A 19,201-nucleotide genomic window follows, 5' to 3' on the forward strand; every position below is an offset into this window, starting at 1 on the left:
ACCTCATGGGTATCACTTTAGTGTCCACTCAACTGTACATTTCTTGCTAGTGCTGGTGCCTATCTTCACACTCAGAAGCACATCTATCCAAATCATTTGATTGAAGATTTTAAGTTATGGATTTAAGTTTAGGTGTTCCACTGAGGCTACGACAGGTAAAGTATTTTTGGTTCTCCTTTGAAAAAGTCACATTAAAATATTAAAATTGTGCAGAGGAAAATGTTTAAATAATCCTGTCATCAAGATGAGTAAATTTAGAGTAATTTATTTAGCTTTTTTAGGATGAGATGCTCTTTCAAAGTTGATTGTCAAGACCATCCGATTTGCGGTGAAGACTTTCAAGGAGACCCAGAAAATAGAAATCGGGGCAGTGGCAGAAAACTGCATCCTAAACACAATAATCTGCATACAGATACCCAACAATTATTCCCCATTCCCATTCTTCTGCTCAATTAGGTCATGTCTACCTTCTCATCGGAACTAAATTCAGCAAACATCCATCATGGCTAACACTCTGCCAGCTCAAGCTTCCAAGACTTTCCATCAGGCTACAGCAACTCTGGAGTGAGTCTCAGGATCCTTCCAGGGCTCTGGGTTGTGACGTTTGGTGGGGGCAGACACAGACTTAGATCCAGTGTACTGTTGAGGCGGTCTCTGTTGGGGAATCTTATTTCCTGCTTCCATGTGCTAACCCAGGAGTGTAAGGATGACACCACCCACACATCCTCAACAGGGCAAGTACTTTGACCTATTTTTCAGGAAGCTGTGAATCAGCACAAATTCTTCAACTTCCTACTCACTTGCCTGGTGTAGTGGGATGCCATATACACGGGCCATATTGGGACTGAACCCACGGCCCTGGTGGGACACATAGGGGGTTCTAAAAAGCTTGAGCTAATGCTCCATACACAGGATTAAATAGTTAAGATTTCACCTTAAACTAGAAAGGACTTGAGGAAGACCCCAAAACATTAACATCCACCACCACAAAATGTGAATATTTCTTCCAATATTGTGATGTTTCCTTTTCAGTCAACCAACCAGTGAGTATTTAGTGCTTATTTAGGAGCATGGAAGCAACGTGAGGAAATGAAAACTTTCAATTATTAGAAAGGATTAGACATTTCTGTCATTCTCATGCTGTCCACACTCATGCATTAATCTTTCAGAATCAGTGGTTGTTAACCACACAATCCAAATGCAACACACTATACTCCACGCCCAAGTACACAATCAGAGTACACAGGATTTACTTAGAGAGAACATGTACTGTAATTAGCCAGAAAGCAAAACTGTCACCTCATTGTGAAAGTTAATAAATGTTAGGGGGAGGTTCTAAAGAGAAAGTCTTGTAAATAGACAAACATCTGCTAACATTTAGTTTATAAAAGCAGAAAGTTCATTTTTAAAGATATGGAACAGCTCAGACATGTTATTGTGACAAAGCCTATTTTGATCAATATTTCCATAAATAACTGCTCCAGTTTTTCAACTTTAAAAAAACAAATATAATCTTAACATGAAGAACTATTCTTTGTTGCAAACCTTGCCCTACTTTAAACTTTGACTATTCCGTCTTCTCGCTCATTTCTTATTATTATCTAATTTGTAAACAGTAAGTTAATGAATGTAGAAAACTTAAACATGAATATGATACAAGTTGGGGGCAAGCAGAAACCAAGTTTATCTTATTTTCTAATGCGTATATTTACTGAAATAATCAATATTCAAGTAAGCTGAACATGCTCACAACTCACAATTTAAAAGTCTCCTAAAGCAAACCACAGTATTCATAGTCTTGGCTGACAACCGCCCAAGTTTAAAACGAGATACATACTCAATAGTATGTGAATTTAAATCCACAAAGAAAACAAAATATTTAAAGGTGAAGAATCTAATTTCTAAATGCTTGTTTTAGGATTTGAAGGAAATCTGTATTTTTCTATGCCTTTATTAATTTTATTTTATTTACTTATTTTTCCCCCAAAGCCCCAGTAGATAGTTGTATGTCACAGTTGCACATCCTTCTAGTTGTTGTATGGGGGACGCGGCCTCAGCATGGCTGGAGAAGCAGTGCGTTGGTGCGCACCCGGGACCCGAACCTGGGCCGCCAGCAGCAGAGCGCGTGCACTTAACCGCCAAGCCACGGGGCCGGCCCTACGCCTTTATTAATTTAAAACATAGGAAACTGCTAATATTTTAATGCAGAACACTCTCAGTGATCACTAAACTATTTTTGCTTAATGACAGAGTAAATATTTAATTAGGTGTAAAGAAGAACATACGGGTATGTTTATTTCTAAACTCTGATTTCTATCTCTGGCAAGTCTTTGGGGTTTGTTCTTAAGCGACAGATGTAAGATGTCTTTGGGTCGAGGACCATCAGTCTGACGGTAAGAGAGAGCTGAGCTTCACTAGCCAATTGTACTTGGTAGTTATATTTTCTTTCTGGCCTTGAATGACCAAATCTGTAAAAGAATGACCTGTTTCCAACTTCTGTTGCCATGCCTGCGTGAGGGCAGGTGTGGACTGAGGGAAAGAGTCTGGTGAGGGAGAAATTTGGTAAGAAAGAGTAACACAAAACTGATTTTTTTAAAAAAATCTTATATATGTACTGGATATTACACTTTCCAAAAGACTACCACATAGGTTCTGTTATTTGATCTCACGACACAGAGCAGGCAGTGTCCTCAGTTTATTGCACAAGGAAGTGAGACCTGAAAAGCTTATGAATGCCCTAAAAATGGCAGTTGAGATGCAAACTGGTCCGGTCTTGTGGCCCAGCAGGGCAGTGCACTGTGACCGGCCTGGGCTGGCTCTGCAGAGAAGAGGCAGCCGGCTCCCTCTCACCTACAGCCCTACACTAAAAGTTCTCCCCAACTGGCCTGTCTCTAAAATAAAACTTCCTTCTTGTATAAAGACGTGTTGGGTTCAAGCATCAATCCCCCAGAGATGATCTCTCTCCCTCTCCACCTCCTTGTGCCTGGAAAGCAGCTCTGTGGCAGGATGGACTTTAACCACCGGGACAGAGGGAGGGGAGAGAGTCCCAAAGGAGGGGCAGGTAGCCCTGGGCACAGGGAACCGAGGTGGACCAGACGGAGGGCCGCCCTAAGATCCTTCTGTCCTGAGCCTCTTTTCAGCTTCTCCTGCAGTCACAGCCCCATGGTTCTCCCCATCCCCCCAAACAATATGCATTTACAATTATTGCCTTCCTTTTCAAAAACGGGCCACTTATTTTCCAGTTGGAGTCTAAGCATTTCCGTTTGAAAAGACTGAGCAGTCTTCTGCGTTTTTATAAACACAATATGCAACACATGCATGCTTTCTGCCAGTGCAGGTATAATCACAACGTATCGTTTCAAAATTTTCCATTTGCATTTAACATCACAATGAATTGGAATGGAGGAAGAAGATAGAAAAAAAATTAAATCCATATTCTCTTTTCATTATTTTTGACCCACTTGCTGCAAAAGTAGGTAATGGCATTTAAAGGCTCCAGTCTGCATGAAGTAACCTTGGCGTTCTCTGTGCAAATGCTTTTGTTTCCTCCTTTATACAGATGCGATCTCCCTCCTGCCATTAAAAATGGGTAGTAAATATGGCTTAATCTCCATTCATCCTGGGACTCCGTTAAATAAGCTCTAAAACACTGTTCTGGGGGGCTCAGACTGAAACCTAGGCTCGCATCTGCTAAGGCTGGTGCACTTTCTATTACACCAAAGCTGTCTGCGGTGCAAGTCCCAGACACTGCCTTTCAAATCCGACCAGATCAGAAGGTCACCAAAAAAGGAGATCGAGTTCCCTGCTTATAAAAGTGAGCTTCAAAGAATGAAAAAGAAAGTACGTTCCACGTTCCAAAGCAATATTCCAAAAATTCCAATATCTTTTGGCCTTAGAGCCCCTTCTTTAAAATGCTATGCTGGAACTAAGTGAATGTGGAGCCTGCTCTGGCTGGGGACAGCACGGTGGCCTGGAGCTCCGCCTTCTCTGAGACTCTCACCTGCCTCTCCACACCTGGAGGGCTGTGCCACGCAGGCGGAGGTTCGCAGAAGTGCCCTCTGCAAATTGAACTGTGACTTTTTAAAAAAATTTGGCACGAGAACGTAAATCAACTACCATTCTGAGTGCAGCACTTTTTTATATTTGAGCGAGACGTTCTTGATGAAGTAAGCAGAGCACTGATTTCATTCTGGCGGGAGCTCTGCGTCTCCCGCATGCCAGGAACAGAGCACCGGTCTGGGCAGCCAGCTCCGGAGTCCTGGAGTCTAACAGCCCTGGATTAGGACGCGTTTCTTCCTCTGTGGAAACACATTTGGATTCCCACTCTGAACTGCAGGAGCATCTCTTCCACGCTGCTCTGCAGCAGGAGAACCTTCTCTCTGCTCCAGGTCTCAGTAGCTGGAGGAAGGGGATCAGGGAGATCCCAGTGGCCTCAGGATGGAGATTTCCAGCACCCGTGGCTGAAACACTTCTAGTGTCCACCACCAGCTTCCCTGCCAGGACAGCAGCCTATTCCATGGCTGGACAGCTCTGGATATTAGACAGTCCTTCCTTTTCCTGACCTAAAATTTCCCCTTCTGTACCTTCTCTCTCCTCACTATACTAACCAGGGCCTTAGGAGTCAAAGATTAACACCTCTCTCCTAAAGACCCAGCCTAGCAAGAATTTGGAGATGACAATCTGAACCACAGACTGCCTCTAAATCAATTAGACATACTTTAACAAGTCCACTTTATTATAATGAAGGAACTGATCTTTTTTTCTTTGCTGAGGAAGATTCGCCCTGAGCTAACATCCATTGCCAATCTTCTTCTTTTCTTCTTTTTTTTTTTTGGCTTGAGGAAGATTAGCCCTGGGTAACATCTGTGCCAATCTTCCTCTATTTTATATGTGGGTCGCCGCCACAGCATGGCTGACTGGTATAGGTCCACGCTCAGGATCCAAACCTGTGAACTCAGGCCACTGAAGCAGAGTGCGTGAACTTAACCACTACACCACCAGGCCGGCCCCAGAACTGACCATTTTTAAAACACAGGAGACCCGGGCATTTGTAGATTTTAACTTTTGTGTTGTCGCACATTTCCAAGTCTTTTGTGATAAAGAAAAAAATAAAATAAAATAAAGCACACCCAAACTTAAAGGAAAATTAAGGGGCATAAATAAACATTCCAAAGGTAAAGAAAAATATGGCCCTTCCGGGTGCACAACCTCAGTCACTATTTACAATGTCATCTTTCATTTGGAAATAATAAAATACGATGTATTTATGGGAGCCACTTCAGGATCTGCAGCAGCATGTGATCCAAGGAGAACAAGGGTCCACATTTCCCGAAAGCGGGCGACTCGTTTCCTGCCAAAACAGAGCCGAACTTCTGTGAGTGCACAACCAGAGCAAGCAGAATTGCTTCTGTCCTATATCCTCGGTCCACAGAGCTGAACACGGTGACACGCAGGGATCTGACCTCTCCTCCCATTATTTTCCTGAGTCTTCTCTGTCTTGCTAGCAGATATTTCCTGTTGACAATGTGCTTCCCTGATCAGACTCACAGAAGCCACTTCCACCGCCAAACCCGATGATGCGGAGGGTGGTACGCCAAGAGTCTGATCACACAGTGTGTGGTAGGACAAATATCACCCTATGATTGGAAGGGACTTCAAAACAGGAGGCCACATCCCAGGGTATAAAAACAAGGCCTGAATGCACGCCATCATCATCACTCAGATCTTGATGTTATTGGCAAAAAACAAAAGAGGAGAGAGATCCAGTTGGCATGTTTTAGAATTCGTTGCTGATTAACCAAACATTTGTTTTTAAAAACACAGTCGACCTGGGTATTTGCAGATTTTAACTTTTGTAGTTTTGTCTATTTGCAAGTCTTTTTAGGGCCAGCAATGTGGAGAAAACCGTAATTTGCCTGGGCTGTGAATCATGCTCACGGTATAAGGAGGACGGTTCCTGGGCCTGGCTGGCCAACTACCCGACACCACAGGCTTAACGCGGCAGTGAGTTCTCTGCGAGTATCAAGTGATTGCTGGGGAGAGTTCAACGGAGCTGGCACCCCTCCTCATCCTTGGGGCAGATCAAAGCATTTCATCTCAACCCCACAGAGGGGGAGCATGGCCTTGAATGGCCCGCCTTCCCCAAGAGCACCTATGCAATGCTCCTCTCTCCTCCCTAATGAGCCCAGGTAAGACAGCACAGAAGCAACCCCCCGTGAGCTGCTGCCCCACTGCCCTCGAGTGCAGGAAAGAGGCTGAACCCACTCCAACCGGGGCCCATCTCTCTCTTCTTCTTCTGGAATTGGGGGGTGTGGTGTGGACTGGCCTTGCCTTCCTCATATCACAATGGTAAATTCTCAGACTCTAGTTTGGAATTAGGGAAATAGGTCACCCTCAGGCCTTTTTTCTATTTTTAATTAACTTTATTGAGGTATAATTTAGATGCAAAAAAGTCCACCCATCGTTAAGTGTATAGTTACATGAATTTTGACAAATGTATGCACTCATGTAACCACCACCACAACACATATAAATGTAGAACGTTTCAATTACCTCCCAAAGTTGCCCTGTCCTCTGGCCTGTTTCGATCCATCAGATCCGTCTAACAAAGAAAGGCAGAATGTTTCCACTCTGGAGCTACGCAGTTCTGCCCTTTACTAGCTGTGTGACTGGAGTGAGTTAGTTATCTATCTGTCTCGGTTGCTCCATCTGCAAAATGGGAACAGCAATAATATTTAAAACATTGTACTCTGTGTGTGACTTGTATGCTGTGATAAGTGCAGAGCATTCAGATTTGTGCCTGGCACATAGCCAGCCTTCCGTGTCAGCTGGTGTTAATGTCATCATCATCATCACCATGACAAGAAATGGCAGAGCTTCCTTCTCTGCGACTGAATTTTCTCTACTGAGGGTGCTTGTGACAGGGCCCTGGAGAAATCACCTTTTAATACCACATTATCCCATTACTCTAACAGACTTAGTGCAAACACAGATCTATTCACAAAGGTCTCAGGAAACTCTCCTCTCAACTACAAGAGTTTATTTGAACTAATCAGGGTCGCTGAGACCCTGATCACACCGCCCACCCACCTCTGTTTCCCTGAGTCTAACCTGGTGTCCCCTCAGTCCCAAGCTCAGGCCTAAAGAAGGTCTGACATTCTTTTTACTGGGGACAAAGAGGGGCTGGAGGGGGCGGAGATTTTTACCTTGATTCCCCTGATCATCAGTGTAAGGCAGCAAATTAATACAGAAAAAGTAAAAGAAGCAGAAAGAAAAAAAAAATCCCATATATACAACCCCACCTCCCAGAGGCAACTAAATCTAACATTTTGGCATAATTCTTCTCAGGTTTTTTTTGTTGTTGTTGCCATTTTCCTTTACATAGAAAGAAGGTTATATTACATGCACATTTTTACATTTTTAACTTAAATTTAGCATATAAATATTTCTCCTTGTCACTAATAACTTACATTAAAGATTACATAACATTCCATCTTATGGATATGTCATATAATTATTCCTTACTTTAGACTTGTAGGTTGTTTGCAGTTTTTTATTACTATAAATAATGCTATGAGTATCCTTGTAAAAATATTTACTTGTTTTGAACAAGAGGCACTCCTTGGTTTACTGAGAGGCTGTATTTTCTGTTTACACCGCCTGGGCTGCCTCTGGAATGCACAGGCGTCACCCCAGAGGGTGGCTTCCTTCCTCACCGGGTCACTCACTCTCTATGCGTTGCAAGGACATGCTTTGGGGTCCTTCCAAAGTGCAAAGCTAGTATTTGTTACCTGAAGGGCTTCTATGGCCCTGCTCTTATGACGAGAGCATCGTTTAAGTGATCCACTGCATCTGGCTCCTTGAATTCTAAGCAGTCTTTCCAGCTCTTAGGACCAGCCTTCCAGATGCTGACTTAGTAAGTGAGGCAGGATGGACAGCTCCATCCAAAGGGGACTTTTTACCTCTTAAGACACAGGAACCTTCCTTCCTAATCCTCAACCACGGGAAGGTTTAAGCAGAATCACAGAGAAAGCTCTATCTGTGAGATACCATTTGTCACCTATCTGACCGGCAAAAATCGAAAAGCTGGATGATACACTGTGTTGACATAACTGTGTCAAAATGGGCACTCAGCACTCATTCCTGATGGTGACATAAATTAGCATAACCCCTCTGGAGGGCAATTTGGCAATACCCATCAAAGTCACAAATGCACATACGCTTTGACAAGCAATTCTGCTTTTAGGAATTTACTCCGCGGATAGACTCATGCATTCTGACACCATGTAAAAGAAAAGATGTTCTGCCCACCAGGGGTCCTGAAGCTGGCCTAGGTGACACAAGGAGGAAACAGTCAACCAACATTTGAGATACTCGGTGTCTAGCAAGAGAGTTGTCTGAACAGATATCTTCTGGGGGAAGGTGAGGAAAAATTACAAGGTTTTGACAGCTGTGTAGGGAAGAAAAACAGGCCTTGAAGATTCAAGGAAATGGGAGAGAGGAAGGTTATGCCAGACAAAGTGAAGGGTGTATAGAGAGAAAGGCACAAGGGAAACAGGGAGCCCTGAGGGCAGGCAGGGCCAGTGAGGCCTGGAGAGAGGCTGCACGAATTGTCTGGAGACAGAGAGCAAAGCAAAAGTGGACGGCTAGCGAAGTGGGGTTGCAATCGGCGGCAGAGGATCTTAATGCCTTAGATAAGGTCTGCATTTATCCCGTCAGCCCGTGGTCACTCAAGTGAGGCGTGAAAACCACTTACATACATTTCAATCCAAAAAGGAAATCCGGTCGTATTAATATTTTATACAGATACACATGACAACGTAATTTATAAATAAATATACACATTTAGGGACATATGCTCCATGTGATTGCTAGATGTATGCAATCAAAGAAGTGTACAGATAATCTCAGTGATAAGAAACACTGGAACTTTCTTAGCAGGAAAGTGACACGATTAAATTTGTTGTTGGACACCACGAACTCGAGATTCTTCCTCCTCAACTCCCAGAGTAAACGAATCTGGAGGAGGAATGGGATCAGGGAGGCCTGCGGGTGGACCTGAGGTCCAGCTCGGCCCTTCCGGGATGGGAGCAGCTACTCAGATCAGTGACCAAATCCTGCTGCCATGCAGAGAGGGGTCATGAAACCGGTTGCCTCTCTGTGGGAGCAGGCTGAAACACAAAAAGGCAGTTAACTCCCGGCCTCTTGCTGAGAAACCCATTCCCCTTCTTCCAAGCAGTCCGTGTCATCCAAGACACGCCCCCTGGGACTCTGGGGGACAGGGATCTCCAGCTGACTCCCCCCCCATCACATGCCACAGCTGGTTTCAGAATATCAATGCGGTCAGTTATTTTCAGGAGTTTTGAGGGATATGCAGTCTTCTTTTTCCTGTGTTGGAGCGTTTAATTTTATTTCCCTCATATCCTTCTAAGCGTGCTTAATATTTTAATTCTCTTCCCATCCCTTAAGCCTTTCCAGGGGTCTACGTGTGGCCACTGTGGAAGCACAGCACCCTGCCCACACACTGGGAGTGTGGAAACCCTCACTATTTGGGAATCACGTCTGTACTGTCTCTTCAGCAAAAAGTGAAAGATGAAGCAGTCCCAAACCGTTCCTGGGAAAGGAGGGACGTTCTGATTTTGACAGTCACAAGAGGAAAAGTCAGAGGCCTTTCAGTGTTTCAAGAGTGATAAAAGGCTTCAGAGGGGACGAAGGGAGAGAAGAACAAGAAGACCCACAAAGCCACCAGTGGGACATCCACTCCCACCCCCACTTCAGCATAAAGGAGACCATCAGGGTGTTCAGAGGACAACCAGGAAGGCTGATGTGTGGGTAACATGTCCAGAGGGATAGAACTAGACTCAAAAGGATGGTGAAGAGGTCTCTGGAAGCACAGCACACATGCCCATTTCTATATTGAAGCCTGTGGATGGGGGGTTTATTGAACTGAGTCACAGAATCTCTGCCTCTCTTTTCCATTACTTTTTCATTCCAATAGAAAGCCCATGTTGGCCACAAAAGAAATACGATGAATCTCCCCTAATTAAAAAGTAAGACCTGGGGCCAGCCCCATGGCCTAGTGGTTAAGTTCAGCATGCTCCGCTTTGGCAGCCCGGGTTCAGTTCCCAGGCACAGACCTACACCACTTGTCAGCAGTCATGCTGTGGCAGCAACCCACATACAAAATAGAGGAAGACTGGCACGGATGTTAGCTCAAGGTGAATCTTCCTCAAGCAAAAAGAAGATTGGCAACAGATGTCAGCTCAGGGCGAGTCTTCCTCAGCCAAGGATTTTAAACTCATATGGAAAAAACCCTTTCTCAAAAGTGGAGTGGGAGTGGGAAAACCAATAAAAGCAAAAACAATTCCTTAATTAAAGAACTCAAGGAAGGCACAGAACATACACAAGAATTTTTTTTATAGCCTTATTCACCATCTGTAGCCCTTTTAATTAACACATGAAAACAGCAGGTAAAAATACTTACCTTTTTATTTTAGACCATTTCAGGCCATACAGCAATTATGCCCACAAGAAATCATCTTCTCCTAGTTCTACCTAAATAGCTATAGTAATATTGTGCTGAAAATTATCAGTAGAAGGTATGAAAGAGGTTAGGTAATTCAGCCAACTTTTAATTTGTCTAAGTCAAATGGTTTCTAGATAATGTATTTGAGAAGAGAGTTTAATGGTGATGGAATGTGGGCAGATGTTTGTGTTGGTCTTGGCATTCAAAATCACATCCCTGTCACAATCACATTGGTTTATTTTACAATTGATCTTTTTGTGGCCTGACTCAAGAAGGCCACCAAGTAAAAGAATTTCCTTATAACTGTATGTTCATTTGCTACTTGGGAAAGGTAATCCATATAATACATACTCTTTCAAATATTCAAAATACAATAGTAAATGCTTTAAATAAGAGATAAAGTAGCTCATATTTTTCCCTGTAGGACAATTTCTGCTTAGGAAAATGAGGGTAATCTGAAACTCTGGCAGAACCCAGGCCATAAATTAAGTAAAATAAACACACACCTGTGTCCAGGGGTCTTAAGAAACAAGCTCTTCTTTGCAAGTGGGCTGTCTGTTCTCTCATATTCCTAAAAGGACACTTGTCAGAATTACTTCTTACAAACACTTAAGTATGAGAAAGCCACAGTTTCAGCTTTGAGTCTTTGAGGCCACCTAATAGGTTTGTTTTACTATTTTTTCACTAAAATTATGACCTAGTTTCACAAATAGCGGATTCACAATTTTGTACAAGTTTCACTAAAATAAAAATGTTTTTGGCAAACATTAAACCACAAAGAAAAACCAAAACACAAACATTTTGGATTTTTCTAAGTCTAAAATTTCGAAATATTCAAATACTAGCATTGTCAGTCAGAAACCCAAACCCTTTAATGAAAACAGAGAGAAAAACATTGATGCTTCAAAATCAGAATGGTTTGTGCCTTGAATCCAAAAGAAAGGCCTTGTTGACTGTATTTCATATCATAAGCTCACAAAACTACATAGCCCTAGCCCCTCTATAAGATGAAATGTTAGAATAGAAATTGACCAGATAGTTGTTTTCAGCTCTGTAGTTATGCAAGGAATAAATATAGCTCTGATTTTTACATTATTTATTATGTAGTTGAGAAACAAATAGTAGATACTATTGCAGACTGTGAGCCAAGACAGCTACATACGATTATGTGCCATGGTGCAAAATTTTGCAGGAAATAAAACTCTAATGGTTATAATTCTTTTCACATGAAGACTAACTGTGTCTCTTTATGATCCAGTGGTAACCTCAGGCCTGATATGAGCATGGGTTATTAGATCTTTTAAAACCTTTGCAGAGATTAGAAGGCTGCAGAAAAATACCACTGGGGGTTAAAAACAGCTTTCTGAAATTGTTCTAAATGGACAAATAATGCTTTGCTTTCTTTGACAGCTGTTCAATAACTGAATACAGCTGGAGAGAGAGTCAGCTGCCAAGAGATTTCTATTTGGTTCGCTACCAGGTTTTCTTTTCCAGAATGCTTTCCAACACTCAAGCTAGTCTTATTCATCTTAAGTGCATTAAAAAAGATGATTCTTATTTTAATTTTTTTCCATCACGCTCCACCCGTGTTAGATAACGTAAACTGTGGATTTAAAGGGGAGAGCTTTAAGGTTAAGGCTATTCCACTCACCTAAACTTCAGCTGGACACAAGCGGAGATATGGCTGATTACCTTTAAGTTATCTCCATCAGGATACTGTACTCATTCAAACCCACTGATCCCTAGTTGACACTATTAGTCACCACTGCCAAAACTGTTTAATAGTAACTTATTACGTTTCAAATCAAAAGCACGAGGATGGTAGAGTTCTTCCAGAAATAGCAAGTAAGCTGTCCACCAAGTGGTCTGCCAGAGTGGGATCATTCTGGTAGTAAATTCATCTCAGTGTCTGGATCTGGTCTTTAGCCCTGATGGAGATCTTGCTTCCTGATGGACTCACCTTTACCAGGCTGATAAGGACTGATGTATGAAAACAAAGTGCCAAAGTCTTCCTTTGCAATGAAAAATACACCTCTCCTTAAGTTGGCAATACTCTGATAAGATAACCAGTATATTGTCTCTTTGAAAGCAGATCAACCCAAGAAGCCAACTTATAATCAGAAATTTACTTGGTGGGCCATATAGAATTAGAAAAAGAAGAGCTAACTACAGGATTCAAATGCATAACAGCATCAGGCTAAAATAACCCAATGCATACACCTCCACAATCAGAACAGTCTTGTGAAACGGACCGTGATATCTTCTACTCTTTTACTTAAAGTAAGTGGGAAGTAATACAGTTGGTAGAAAAGAAGACGGTTTTAGGAATCCAGTGTGATACAGTACCTAGTCTAGTTTCCACAATTAAAAAAATCCTTCAACACTTTGTGAACATTTTAAAAGTAATAGCCACCTACTTGACAGGAAAAGCTCCTACTTTCAATACTACTAAAAATACAATGATGAACAAGTCCACATAGCACATAAACTATTTCAAAATGGAGTAACAAAAATGGAAAGGCTGGTGGTTAATCAATTTTGCTACCATGTAACTTTTAGCTAGAATTCTTGAAACTCATAAATAGATGGCAAGTGCAGCGAATGACAGCAAGATAAATCTGTCTTAATATCCACCCCAAAATGTGTAAGATTTGGGAAGGAAATTGACATGCATAATGTCTGGTTCGGATTAACAAGGAATTTAACACCTAGGCATCTACTTGTCACAGGACCAACTGGGACCCAACTTCCTCCTCTTCTCCATCTTTTCCTCAAAGAAGATGAAGTTATTCGAGCAGAGGAGTCTACCCCAAGCAGGGCGTGACTGGTAGACCATGAGTGCAACGCAGATCCTTTCCAGTCCTCAAATGACACCCTCTTGAAGAGATCCATCCTCTTTCTTCTTCGGGGGAAACATTCTTTATGTATTGTAACCAAATATATTTTATTCCCACAGCATAACATATTGTTAATATTCCAAATTTAAATCACAGTCTCCTGGCAATCAGCAATCTTTGCACTGTCTAAAGCATTTCTGGTGGCATTAACCCCCATCAACCTCTGGCCTCATGCACTACCCATCTATCATGCACACCCAGCTGAGATTTATGGTTTGTTTTCAGTGGTGGTTTGACTCACATTACACACATCTACCCAAGGAATGGTTAAGAGGTTTCCTATCGACAATCTTAAAATCTACTTAACCACCACTGACTATTAAAGCCTTAGATGCAAGGGTGAGAGGAAAAAAAAAGTCCACAAAAAAAGAACAAAAACCCAAACCAGCCCATCAATATCCTTGCTGTCATGATAGGAACCACAATTTAGTCATGGATTTAATAACAAATTGCAGGCAGACCAACCCAGGCTAAATAAAGGCCTTTACACTTCGAATCACTCTCTGAGTAAAAACATCTGTGCTGATGCCTTCCCGCCAGTACTTGTCCCTGAATCCGAGGACTCAGAACACAATGGGAAAGCAACGGAAGTGACAAAACTTGAGAAAAGTGGGAGGCACATCACATAACACATCTGTCTAAAGATCAATAACCAATAGGAATAAACTAGTTAAAACTAAATAACAAGATGTGCTCTCCACTCCTCTCCTCCTTCCCCGATAGCTGGTGGCGTTCCATGTCACCTTTCTTGCAAGATCTATAAACATAAAGCACTGTCTACAATTTCCAGTTTTTCTTTAAGTAGAGAGAGAACTTTTAAAGACACCTGAAAAGCAATCTGATGTAGAATCGTCTAGCTTTTAATGACGTCCCCCTTCCAATCTTTTTTAGTTGTTACACCCAAACCTTTCTTCAGCAGCTGGTCGTTATTGAATCTTTCCAAAACACTCCAATTGAGTCTCACAAAAATGATAACTTTCTTTTCGCACTTATATGGCTTATGTAGTATTTAATTAAAACCAGCTAATTACAAACAAGTTCAACTGGCAATAACAGTTTGAGAATGAAATTCTCTAAACCAGCCCTCAGCTCCCAGGGCAGCACTGCGCAATGGACCAGGGGAGCCTGCCGGCCGTGCATCAGCCAGCCAAGGGTACCAACCCGTGTTCCATACGGGACACCATGATAAACTAAGGATGACTGTCTGCTTCATAACATAAACTGCCTCTTAGTTCTTTCAAGACATCTTACCAGATCACCTTTTTGCTCAAGACCCCTCAGACTCTGACCCAGCCAGCCTCATTCCCCACTCCTCTCAGAGCATTCCCCTCCCTCCATCTCCATTTCAGGGTCCCTCCCTGTCCATAGTATGGTGGTGCCTTGGCTCCAGCCTCCTGTCCTACCTGCTCTGCTCTGTCCATCCAAACCCCACTGCCCTTCCAAGCCTGGCTCAATTCCATCTTCTCTTTGCCCCATATTTCCAGGCCCTTCTGCCCTCAACACCGTGTACCCCAAACACTTCTAGCTTACGTCAGGGTTTTTTAACGTTCTGCTGGAACTCAGGGTTTCCAAAAGCTTACTGTGTTCTCTGGGAGCCACTGAGTAGAATTAAGCTTTAAGACTAGCTAAATCCCAGAACGTGTATCCCATTTCTTCTTCTCATCTCCAAATGACAAGCTCATCTTCACTCCTGGCAGAGCTTGGCCTCCGTGTCCAATCAGGCCAGGAAGTGAACGATGGGGGTGGACGCTGAGTGTGAACGCTGTAGGTAAATGCTGTTTTACTCTGACCTGGACGAAGATGAGTCATAGAAAGTAAAAAGAAACTGCTCCCACAATCCCATCATTCTATCTTCTCATATTCGATTCTACACCATTATTACTTCAGACTCCTACTTGTAAACTACATGTCTAACTTCAATCTAATACAGATTAAACATATCTAGATCAAATCCCACTGTAAATACTCTAAGGACGCTCAGGATTAGGAAATCTATGATGAACTGTCCAGTAAAAGAATATTTTCCACTGCAGCTAATTACTCTCTAATTTATCTGTTGGGCAAGTTTAGATTATTCTATTTTATGTTCTATTAATAACTCATACTAGTCAACTGGACTCACATATGTTCTCCCTGCCTCCCGTGTAACCCACTGTTTCATTCATAGTTTGTTTGTTGAAATAGGCTCAAAAAGTAATTAAAAATAACTCTCAAATGGCTGTCTCTGGAGGCAGTGAGAGCTTTCTACTATTCTTGGGTTTTTGGTCAGGAGGACACAGCCACATATGCTGGTTTTTTTCACCACTAAAATGTGGCAACAAATGTGTATGAAATGACTAGCCATCTCTTCCCCCAAGTACTGATCAAAAATCAACGTCAGCTCTAAGTTTCAGATGAAGCATTCCCTTGAAAAAATTAACTGAGATCAAATCACTAGGAAGTAGTACAGTCATGCGTCGCTCAACGACGGAGATGCGTTCTGAGAAATGCGTCGCCAGGCGATTCTGTCGTTGTGTGAGCATCATAGAGTGTACTTACACAAACCTAGATGGTACAGCCGACTACACACCTAGGCTCTAAGGTACAAATCTTACGGGACCACTGTCGTATATGCGGTCCATCATTGATGGAAACGTCGTTATGCATTGCATGACTGTATGGTATGGTGGTCAAAAGCTCTGGAACCAGAATACCCGGGTTCAAATCCCAGCTCTGCCCCCGGCCAGCTGAGCAACCTGGAGCAAGTTCCCTCTCCATCCTAGGCCACTTGCCTCAAGGGATGTTAGGGGAGTAACAAGTCAATGCACACACAACGCTTAGAGCCGTGCCTGGCATGACCTAAGTGGTCACCAGGTGCTAGCCACTATTATTATTTGCATGAGCATAACAAAGATTACCTAAATGATCATTCTGAGTAAGAAAACCTGCCTCAGAACACCCAGACAGCGATAACTACGTATACAGTGCTTAAATCTACCAGCACTTTTGAACTCAAGAAAAACCTTTTAAAAATAGATATTAAGTTATTGGTTTTCATCAGCAACTGGGCTTTTCTGAACAAGAGTAAGCAGGTACCTTGGAGTTTAACCCTCTAAGTATGGGAACACTGATGCCCCTAAGAACAGCTGGAGTTGCTTGCTCTTCAGGGACCTTACTCCCCTCATGGAACAGAATTAGCCTAAGCTTGGGTCTTCCGGCACTGCGGTAGTATAGAAGTCTGGCTGCTCCCCCTCGGTTGAGGTTGTTACTTTTCCTTCACGGGCTTCCTTGATTTCTCACTGATTTTTGTCTCCAATCTCTTATCTAGCCCTGGGGACTTGGCAACCTGGTTTTCCAAAAGCTCAAGGCTTGGCAAGCATCTCCACCCCAAGTTTTAGTATCTAGCAACAGTAAGTATCCCCAGAGCACCAGCAGACTTGGCCTCTGACTATCAGGGTAGGGATCAGAAACCACATGTCCATCACCAAGCTGCTCCCTGTGACAGATACCATTATCTCGGAAAATATTCAAAACAACCCTGTAAAGAGGGTAAATACACGAAGAACCAGTGGCTCAGAGGTTAAGTAATTTCGCCCTTGGTCATGTAACAAATAAGGAGCATTGGCACAACCACTACTGTCATGAGTCACAGCAAGCGAGAGATTCCGACACAGCTCCAGGTGGAAAGAAGCCCTCGAATGCAGTGATGCACGAAGAGAGGCTGATGCTAGGGGGCAGAGCAATGTGAAACGCCAAGTATGAAGTTTTTTTTTTACAGATATTCATTTATGAGTTTAAAATATGTCTATTAATTTGAACTAATAACTAAGAGTTTATCAACAGGCAACCCTGACCAACCAGCCATAATGAACAGATGGGGACCGCAGGGAGCCCTTGGCTGACTGGGAGTCCCTGATTTCCAGTGGGGGTTCTATCTGGGCCCAGGGGTGATATCCATGACTTAGATTAAAGCAACAAGCACAGCCCATTCGCCTTTGCCACCGTGATTTCTGTCTTGGGCACGTGACTTGAGCAGGTCCAGCAAGAACGAACGGCAGAGATTTTTCTGGGGATGCTGGGAACAGGGGTACATATGGCCCTATGACCTACTGGAAGCCATTTTAGGATCACAAGGTGAGATCCTTAGGACAACGGCACCATGGAAAGCAAAGCAGATGGAGAAAAGAAACCAGGACCTAAAAGTGGCATTGCTAAGCCATATCAAGATTTGCCTGATGCCAGCACCGTGCCTTTTGGTTTTCTAGTTTCATAAACCAACACTCCCTTTATTGTTTAAGCCAGCTTTGAGTTGTATTTCTTTTTACTTGCAATCTAAAGAATCCTGTCACAGGATGTATTTAAGATAAAGTACTGTATTGCATAGGATAGCACTGCAATTCACCGAAAATAGTCTGTATGTTTAATTCACTTGCTAAACATGTTTCCCTCCAGAGATGGTAGGTATAAACAATCAGCTCAGTCTATTCCAGATTGAATTATTTTACAATATTGTCAAAATCACGATTCCCTAATATTTTTAAAGGTACACCAAGCCATTTCTTCAGGAGCCATGAAATGGGCAAAGGGAAGTGAAAGAGAAAAAGCCGAAAAGCTTCCACATAATAGTCCAGGGGAGAGAGCTGACAGATATTCAGATTCCACAGATTAGCACAAAAACTTCGTTCAGTCATTATTAATTAGATCACCCTAATAATAAAACAAGAGCAGCACACCAATCAAAAGCTTTTTGTTAATTCCTTCTGGCACAAATGTAAATGCCACCCACAGGCGATCTTTTATTAACCTTCTCCACTAATGCCCGGGAAGCACTCATTAAGAACCCGTGGCAGTGTGCAAAGCCTGTTTTCACACGCATGATCTCCCTGGAACATAAGGATATTCCTGTGGACTGGGAGGCGTTATCGGGCCTGGAATGCAAATGAAGAAACCGAGGTCTGCAAAAGTTGAGTACTGTCCTCAAGCTCACAGGACTAAAAAGTTGGAGAAGGCAGAAGTTGGAAGACCCAGGTCTTCTAACTCAAATCCAGAGGACCTTCTACCATTTCACTTTGTCTCTCCCAGACAGTTCTGGAACTATTTCTTGCCTACGAAAGTGAGTAGGTAGACACCAAAGAAGTCTTCCTCAGATGTCTCATAAGAGCAAAAGATTAAGAACCAGGGACTCCAGACAATCTAAAAATGGAACGACCAACATCTGAATACTAAAAATTAGCTCTAGAAACACACTCTTGCATCATACCCTGCTTTCAGCAGCCAATCCTTATCCCCACAGGGCACAGGATTTGGTTGGTACTTAGAATATCCCTAAACTCAAAAGACAAATATATGCTGATTACAGCACTGATTTTATATTTTTAAAAAATATAATTAAGATTCAAGAACTCAAGTATTATTATCTAAGTATTATCCCTAAAAACTAGTACTAGCATTTTGAGGCACTTGTATTTTAAGCCCAACTTTTTAGAGACATAACCAACCATCGATTTGGTAGTTTCCCTTCTAGGACATGAGAGATAATACTTGGTTTACTTGGAATTTCCTCAGTTTCAGTGATGCCCAATGGTTCCCTTTTATTCTTTTTAAGTCAGAGAGTTTTTATACTTCTCAATGCTGGCTGGGCTCCAGTAGAGATAGGGCCACATTCTTCCACAGAAGGACAGATTCTGTTGTAGGGGCTGCTTGCACAAAGCTCTCTGTTGTATGATATATGAATGGTTTCCCAATCTTACAGCATGGAAGTGATGATACAAATACAGTCACGCGTTGCTAAGTGATGGGG

General features: G+C 42.6%; 1 protein-coding gene across 1 annotated transcript in view; it reads right to left on the minus strand.

The window, feature by feature from the left end:
• FAM171A1 (family with sequence similarity 171 member A1) overlaps positions 1 to 19,201 on the minus strand; it is a 130,117-nt gene that overhangs the window by 76,637 nt on the left and 34,279 nt on the right. The window lies entirely within an intron of this gene.

The sequence above is a fragment of the Diceros bicornis genome, chromosome 36 (assembly GCF_020826845.1).
Source record: "Diceros bicornis minor isolate mBicDic1 chromosome 36, mDicBic1.mat.cur, whole genome shotgun sequence".
Classification (NCBI taxonomy): Eukaryota; Metazoa; Chordata; class Mammalia; order Perissodactyla; family Rhinocerotidae; genus Diceros; species Diceros bicornis.